The sequence below is a fragment of the Apodemus sylvaticus genome, chromosome 2 (genome assembly GCF_947179515.1).
Source record: "Apodemus sylvaticus chromosome 2, mApoSyl1.1, whole genome shotgun sequence".
In the NCBI taxonomy this organism is placed as follows: domain Eukaryota; kingdom Metazoa; phylum Chordata; class Mammalia; order Rodentia; family Muridae; genus Apodemus; species Apodemus sylvaticus.
The window spans coordinates 54,647,201-54,656,285 of NC_067473.1; positions in this window are offsets into that span (position 1 = coordinate 54,647,201).

Below are 9,085 nucleotides of genomic sequence, written 5' to 3' on the forward strand. Positions count from 1 at the left end.
ATAATCAGAAGGTTGCTTAGTGAGCAGGCGACAGAGCAAGGAAAGTTAATTACAGTCTATGATTAGAAATTTTAATGGCATCCAGCTATAATAGAATGATATGTCTACTTCTATAACCAGAACACACCTGCCAGCTGGTCACTTGTGTTGGGTAGTAAGAGCTTCTCCAAATGTGACATCTTTGTAGTCACCACAATGCTTGCCTCTGTGACCCACCTGTGACCTAGCTCCATTTCTGGCCACTGCCCTCAGACTGAGATTTTTTTTTCCTTCAGATCCTTCAGGGATTTCTTAAGCAGGGCATGAAGAGACATAGGAGAGAAAAAATAACAATAATGGTATGTGTGACTAGAATAAAACCTAGGACATTAGTTCTTTAAGAGACACAGCAAAACAAGTTCTAAGAAGAGATTCACAACATTCATAATCTATTCAATGAAGAATGCATGCAGACCTGCAGGTCAGTAAAAACACAGACAACCCTGCGGGGAAACTGGGCGAGCAACCATGTAAGCGTGTATAGGGATATAAGCATGCCGTGCAGGAGGAGGATGCATGTCTGACAAAGGTATTTTTGAAGGGATTATGGGTGGTTGAGGACATCTGGAGCAAGGAGGCCACTCTGCTCCTTCCGTTAACAAAAATGGAAACGTTGGAACGGATGTCAACGGAAGGCTCTCTTACATATCCTCAGTGGACAGATGAATTAGTAAAACAGCTAATGTGGAAACGACGACATCACTATCTCCTGAATAAGCTTAGAGCTCACGACCCAGCTACTTCCCCCTCCCCCCCCCCCCCCCCCGAAACAAAGTTGAGAGATCTGAGAGGAGAGTTAAGCAAAAGCAGTTCTAGAGACACTGCTCCTCACAGTGAAGGCCTGGAAACCACGTGAAGGGTGGTGACTGCTGACCCTGGTCAATAAAGCATGCCATGGTCACATGCTGAAGTCGAGGGTGCCAATCAGAATTATGCTATGATTATTTTTTGAGAATTAAAACTGCATACTCACACGAATATACACATGAACACATGGACACGCATACACGATGTATGCATGTATAAGGAAGACATATACATCTTGATAAAATTATTTAAGGGGAGGAAGATGAAGCTAATCTACTCCAAACCTTCCTTCCTTGTGAAATGTACTGACCCCTTAGCTGCTGTAGGTCCACAGTTCAAATCTCACCTCCTTCCTTTCTTCTTAAAAAAAACAAAACATTTATTTATTCTTTCCTCTCCCCTCTGTGTACATTCATGCAGGCCAGAGCACAACTTTCAGGAGTCAGTTGTCTCCTTCCGCCGTACGGGTGCCGGATCTGAGGTTTGGTGGGGAGTGCCTTTACCCACAGAGCCATCTGCCTGCCTCCCTTTCCTATCCTTACTGAGCCGAGCGGTGGCACACGCCTGTAATCCCAGAACTTGAGAGGTAGAGGCAGGTGGATTTCTGAGTTCAAGGCCAGCCTGGTCTACAGAGTGAGTTCCAGGACAGCCAGGGCTACACAGAGAAACCCTGTCTAGAAAAAAAACAAAAACAAAAACAAAAACCAAACAAAAAAACCCCCAAAAAACCAACCAACCAAAAAAAAAAAAAAAAAAAAAAGACTTGATACTGACAAAATGAGGCCTGCCTCAGTGAGGAGGCTGTGCGCTTTTCCTCTCTCTCCTCTCCAGTGTTGTTCATGACTCTCTGGTTCAAAGGCACAAATAGTTGATTTTTTGCTTCAAGGTGGGGCCAGTATTTGGGCATCAATATTCTGAGGGGTTAGGAGAAGACCCGCTGACCGCAGATTCAGGCAAGTCATCTTTGCTAAGCCCCTCTTTCACAGATGCCGGTCTCTGGAGATCAGCCTCTCAAGGCAGCACTCACAGAAGACTGTCTGCAGGCTCTGCTTCCAGCGAGATGGCTTATGACAACCGGAAGCGAACGCAGGACTCGGAGTGATGCTTATCGTATTCGGAGAGGCAGGAGGAAGGGTAGGGCCTCGGATAAGCCCCATTGCTGATGAGAATGTCAGTCACCAAGGCGTATGATAAATCTATTTCTATAGACCTGGATCCGTTTTAAAAGATATGTATAAAGATAGGAATTTTAATTTAAAAATGCTCACATGAGTCATGAATTTATTGCGCTTCCATTAGCGCCGGGGACGGTTTCAGACGCTGCGCCGTAGCTGCAAGCGAGAACAAAAGTCTCTTCCTGTCTGGAAACTTGTAGGCGAAGAGGCAGGAAGAGCCGTGTTAACGGTGAAAGTAAGAAGTTCATTTGGACAAACAATAATAAATAAATAAGACAGGCCGCCTTAAGGGGAGTGATGGATGACAATGGACCTCTCTGAGCTGAAGGAACTGGAGGAGATAGCACTGGGCATTTGTTTTAAATTATTCCTAACATTATTCTTTGTCTCCTTCCCTAAGCCACGTGAACAGGGGGCGTTAGATTTAATTTTCTACAGTTTATGGAGGGAAATGTCTCAAGGGCTGCATGTTTCTTGTCTTAGATGAATAATTAATATGTTCTGTTTTCTAAACGAAACCCCACAGAAAAAGAAAATCTGAACACTTATAAACCTGTACAGATACAGCTAAAATTTATGAAAAGCATTTAAGTCGGAAAGGCCTCTCTGTACCTCACAAAGCCAAATGTCCATGGGGTTTCCCACCCACAAGGGCGGTCGTGAGAGAAGAGAGGAACTAATCCGTCAGCTGTGGGTCTCTTTGCTGTGTGCTCACGTACCGAGTGCACGCATGTGTGTCAAGGCTGGCCAACAACCTCAAGCGTGTGTGTGTGTGTGTGTGTGTGTGTGTGTGTGTGTGTTGGGGAGGGGGAGCTGGAGACCAAATCCGGTTACTTACACTTGTGTGGAAATTGCTCTATCTCCCAGCCCCGAGTTTCCTTCACAGTCTGTGTGCATGGGTGTATGTGTGTGAGGTGGTGGGATCAGGACTCTGAACCAACTTGGGTTTTGTTCCTTGTTCTCTTGGGACCAAAAGATGTTGTTTGTGAAATCACTGACTAAGGACAGCAGTCTGAGGCTGGGCGCGGATTTGTGGCAGCCTGTGCTGCCGGCTTGAAATTGAGCCGCTCACTGGACTGTAGCCACCCAGGCGCCCTGTTATTTACTTCAGTCTTACAATCCCGGAAGTCGAGGAGCAACAGAATGGCCCGGCTCCTTCAGCTGTGTGACCTTGCACGGTGATGCGCTCTCGCAGAAGCTCAGGCTCTCATTCGTATATTTAAGGCCGAAGTGCTGGAGATAAATCCAGGGCCTCGAATCTGCTCCTCAGGTACTCCACTCCTGAGCTCGCCACGCTCTGCCTATTTTCATTTGTTTTTGTTTTTGTTTTGTTCGTTTGTTTTGTTTTGTTTGGAGATAGGGTCTCACTTTGTAGCCCTTGCTGGGCAACTTGCTATTGTAGATCAGGCTAACCTCAACTCCGAGACACACCTGTCTCTGCCTTCCAAGTGCTGGGATTACACATGTGCACCACCCTGCCTGACTTTCTATCTTTAAAGCATGAACAGTGTTAGCTCATCGCCAATGAGTTAACAGGAGAATGAAGAGAGCTAATGAAGTATTTCACAGTATTTTGTAGCTTCTGCGGCAGTAGGAGTGCTCAGGATGTGTTACGGCGATTCCTCGCACCAGCTGGTAGCATCTCATCTATAAGCGAAGTCACTGGCAGTTTCTCTAAGTGGAATCTTGCTTGTTCAAGGCTTACAACACTGAAAACAAAGACTGCAATAGTTTACAGAAAAGCACAGATGAATCCAAAAATCACACGTAATATTGTTGAATTTTAAAATACTGTGTTGTTGTTGTTGTTGTTATATAGATACAGCTGCCTCTAGATTCAAACAAAGGACCATCGCCCGGAAGCATCTGAGGTCTAGCTTCCAGCACAGCCCTGTCAAGCGCATGGGGTCATCTCTTGAGTTTCACAGGTCCTGGGAAGGCTCTGCTCTAAGTCTGTTCTGGGTCAAACTGAGGCCGTCTTGCAAGCCTGGAACTTGCTATGGAAGCCACGCTTCTCTTGTGTTTCTTTACAAAGACAGAGGCAGCATCTTCCCAGCATTATCACTGCCATCATCCTTATCTTTCTGTTTGATGAAGCCTGGAGTTTTGCCAACCCAGGCAGCTTGTAAAATAAATTCCCTATGCTGTTTGCATTGAGCCTTAAATCATGAACACCAGCTGTTTTGTGTATTTGAAATAAAGCTCCAGGTGTATTGGGGAGCATCAAGGGAACACAGGCCGGTTTTTTCCCTCTCCTCTAGGATATCTGGGGGTACTGTGGTGCAGCTGGGCAATTTATTCACTCAGTGCAGAAAGTGAATCTTGTCTCTCCCCCCTCCCCCTCCTCTCTCCCCCTGCCGCCGCATCCCATTCTCCCATCCCACCCACCCACACCCACCGCCATCTTCCACAAGGCCACGCTCAGCAGCTAGTAAATATTTGTAGATTTGATTTGCTACAGGAGGCTGGTCAACAATCACATAAGCCGTACTCTCAACACGTTAGGACGGCAGGGAAAGGGTGCATTTTCCCAACCAAAAGGATACATTGAATTCTGGAAAATAGATTGAAATGCATGTCCCTAAGTTCCAAGAGAGACCGCATAAATTAAACATGGGGCCATAAGGAAGGCTCGATACTGGTTAAGTTGTTTGCAGTTTTCCGGTGATTTATAGTTGTCAAATGCTTTATAGATATCGGATAATTAAATTATTGCAACCACCTGGTGATGTATGCTAGCTGAATGCTATTATCCACTCTTTAGTAGGCGATGAAGAGGGACGGTTGGGGGTGTGAGCACGTAGGCTGGGGAAGGAAGCTGTAGTCCAAGTCCTTGATGAGAAAGCAGGGTCTGGTAACATGCTTCTAACTTTGTGACTTGAATGCCTTTGACCTGTGTAGTCACACGGACTTCACAGCCTTGTATTATCTGCCTGCCCTTTGACACCTGAGTCTCTTCAGGTCTGCAGTTCAGAGGGGGTATTTGAGGAAGCCGGAGTCAGGTCTCCCTTGCTGGCTGTCGTCACTAGCTGAGGAAACACGGCCAATGGGGGACATGTTTCTTATGCCCTCCCTGACCCATGGGGCCTTTGTTCAAGATTTTCTTCCAGGGGAGACCCTAAGCAATGTTTTAATATGGAGTCTCTAAAATGATCTGACAGCTACTATGTCTTCCCTCAGGGGCCTTATGTGCTTTTGTCTGACGTGCACAGCCTGGAGAGCCACCTGCCTCATTTTGACCATCAGTCTCTCTTACCCTTAAAGTATCCACTCCTGTCAACAAGCAAATAGACATACTCTGTTTCAATATTTAAACAATTTGGCCTAGACTTTAAAAACCCATTAACTTGGGTGTGGGGCTTCAAGGCAAAGCCACAGTTTTGTGTGGTTGAGATCTTCAGCACATAATGGCACACCATTAAAAAAAAACAAAAACAAAACAAAAAAACCCACTCTGTGGGCTCGAACAGCTGTGTCAATTTCACAACCAGGAGTCTAGTGTGGTCTTCTCACTTAGCTAACTAGCTGTGACTGCCTTCCTTGCTCACGTGGATTTGCACTTTAAACATTTTTTATGGCATTTATTTATTTGGGGAGGGCGTGAGTGCGCGACTGTATGCGTGGAAATTGGAGGCTGATTTACAGAAGTCAGCTCTCTCCTTCCCCCATGCAGGTTATGGCTATTACACTCGAGCCCACAGGCTTGCGGCGCTAGCCTCTACCTGCTGGCCATCTTTATTCCTTTTTGATGGATGGAGAGAACACAGAGGTCAGAAAAGCAAACACTTTCTGCTTCAATTTCAGTAGATGTGTATTAGAAAACTCAGGAAAAGCCAGGCCCGGTGGGAGAGGGTGACCTGTCTCAGCACTGTGAAGCGATCTTTCTATAGTGCTGGCGAGGAGACGGGTATTAACTTGGTTAAGAACACATGTCAAAGAAGACACCAGGTCTTTCTCTGTCCTGTTACAGGGCCATCAATGGGGTAAATATCTCTTGGGCTTTCTTGGCTAGTGGCTCCTGTTGGGGAGTCTTTTCAGTTACACTGGAAAATGAAGAAAGGACTTCCTGAGTCAGAAAGATACTTGATCATACTGGGAAGGGGACAGAGTCCTGGGTAGGGAAAGGCCTGTCAATGAATCAAAGAACAGCACTGAGCTGGGAACGGCTGCAGAGGAGAAAGGCCCAGGGCCCAGCCTAGGACCAGGGATGAAAATGTACAGGGATGAGCCCCTCACTGCTGAGAGGGGAAAGAAAGCCACCGAGTGCCTGTCAGAGGTGGCCATTTTCTCCTGGATGTGCCTGATGAAGCCTTTCCTTCAGCAAGACCAAATTCTTCAGCAAGTTACTTTGAATTTTTCTGATTCTTTAATCCAAATTTCTGGGTCCTTCTTCAGGATCTAGACACTTAAACAACACAAAATCCAGAGGCAAGTTTTTTCTTAAAATTCGACTTCCTTTTTCCTTTTTAAATTTTACTCTGTGTGTATGTGCTCTCTGTGTGTATATGTGTGTGTGTGCCTTTGTGTGTCTGTGTATCTGTGCATCTCTCTGCATATGTGTGTGTTTTTGTGACTTTGTGTAGTGAATCTCTCTCACTGTGTGTGTGTGTGTATGTGTGTGTCTGTGTATCTGTGCATTTCTCTCTGTGTATGTGTATGTCTCTGTGACTCTGTATGTATCTGTGACTCTCACTCTCTCTCTCTCTCTCTCTCTCTCTCTCTCTCTTTGTGTGTGTGTGTGTGTGTGTGTGTGTGTGTGTGTAAGGTCAGCTTTCAGGTGTTGGGACTCACCTTCCTCTGAGGATTGTAGTGACTGAACCCAGGTGGGCTTGTGTGGCAAGTGCTATTTCCTGATAAACTGTCTTGCCAGTCTACACTTCTTTCTTTTTCTTTCTTTCTTTTTCTTTCTTTCTTTCTTTCTTTCTTTCTTTCTTTCTTTCTTTCTTTCTTTCTTTCTTTCTTTCTTTCTTTCTTTCTTTCTTTCTTTCTTTCTTTCTTTTCTTTTTTCTTTGGTTTTTTGGATTTTTTTTTTCCAAGACAGGGTTTCTCTGTGTAGCCCTGGCTGTCCTGGAACTCACTCTGTAGACCAGGCTGGCCTCGAACTCAGAAATCCGCCTGCCTCTGCCTCCCAAGTGCTGGGATTATAGGCGTGCACCACCACCTCCTGACTTCTTCTTTTTCTTCTTCTTTTTTTTAAGCACCCTGATATGTATTTCAAACGTCTCTTGGTCTCAATGCCCACAAGCTTGCTGTAGGCCTGTGAAGGACACTCTCATTCTAACTACAAGAACCTCCTTCCAGCAAGGCGATCTTCCTGTTTTACATGCAACCCATTTCTGAATCCAGCTATAGAGAGCATGAAAATCAGATCTGGAGACACAGGTTGTAGTGAGAAGCCTAGTGAGGCAAAGCCTTCTGTTCCAAGCAGATCGGTCAAGTCTGGCAACGCCAGGGAGCTACTGAGGAATAGAACCCCAGCCCTGCTGCCATGGTATGGAATCAGAATTGCCTGGATCCCAATTCCCAGATGATTTACATATGTAGCAAGGTTTGGGACATACTGAACATGCCCCCCCCAGTATGTTGCTAATTATACCTTTCAGTATAATTAGCTATCTTTACCCAGGCTTTATATTAGAGTCATGGCAGGGGGGGGGGGAAGTCATCAAAATAATGCCTGGGGCTCTATACCCATTGGTGAAAACAGAACCTCTGTACCCCAGCTTTATGGGCGTCTGTAGTATTCCATGGCTGAAGCTGGGCACCGCTGTTTTCAACCTAGTTTCCAGGCTTGTGCTCCAGGGTTTAGAAACCCGCCGAGAGACCCTCCTCTGTGGATCTTTTACATCTCTGCGCATCCACACTGTCTTTTCAAGGATGTTAGAGCAATAAACAGCCTGGGAAGCTGGAGATAATGTTTCCCTCCGGAGTGAAGGATAGATTTATTTACTGTCCAGTATAATAAAAATAATGTCTGTTTCTGAAGCAAAGGACGGTTGGGTTCACTGCCTATTACAAAAGTTCAGGGTCTTTGGGTTTCAGCTCTGACGTGTGACGAGCTCAGAAACCTGCCTCTCTGGCTTTATCAACAAGCAAAAAGCTGAATAAACTGAAAAGCAATGACTTTTCTTGGACTTACCAGAGAATTGAGGTCAGAGGGCAAACTGATGTCCTGGAATCTGGAAAGACAGCCCTTTCAGAGTCACAGATGTGCTCTACTGACCCAGAGCAGAAGCCGGGCTGGATAGGGAGACTTGAATCCCACTGTGACTTGGGTGTGTCTGGAGGTTGAGTGTGGACTTGCACGAGGATGGGAGACCCTCCCCCCAGGAACAAACCAGCTCAATCTCCCTCATTGTGTGTTTTGCTTTGCTTTGTTTTGTTTTTTGTGGGTCTTCTCTCTTGACAGTCTCTAGGGTCTCCTGGCAATGAACCAAGAAAACTTTCCTGTTGTCTAAGGCAGAGGAAAAGAAAGCCAGCCATTGTGAGCTTGCCCAGCATGTGCCACAGCAAAGCCTCACTGAAAGAAAGAATGCTGAATGCTCCAACGGAAAGGACTGATATGTGAGGCTGGAGAGATGGCTCAGTAGTTAAGGGCCTTGGCTGTTCTTCCAGAGGACCTGGATTCGATTCCCAGCACCCACAAGGCGACTCACAGCTGTCTATAACTCCATTCCTAAGGGATCCATGGCCTCTTAGGGCCTCCACAGGCACCAAATGGTACATGGATGTACATGCAGGTTCATGCACATTAAAAAAAAACAAAAAAAACCAAAAGGAGAACAGATACAGGTCCAAGGTGATGGATGTGCTGGTGACGCTCATTTGATCACAGCGCATGCATGAAGGGATGCAATGACTACATGCCAATGCCCACCTAAAAGCAGTCCCACTAAGTGCTGAGTGAGGCTTCCCTGGCTCTATCCAGCCTTCTCCAGTCTTCTTCTCTCACCTAAGGGAGAGAAAGGGGAAAAGAAAAGCCAGCCCGGGAACTCATCACGGTAGAACATTTTCTTGCTTTCACATCTTATTACCACACCAATAGGGCTCACTGTGGATTAAGG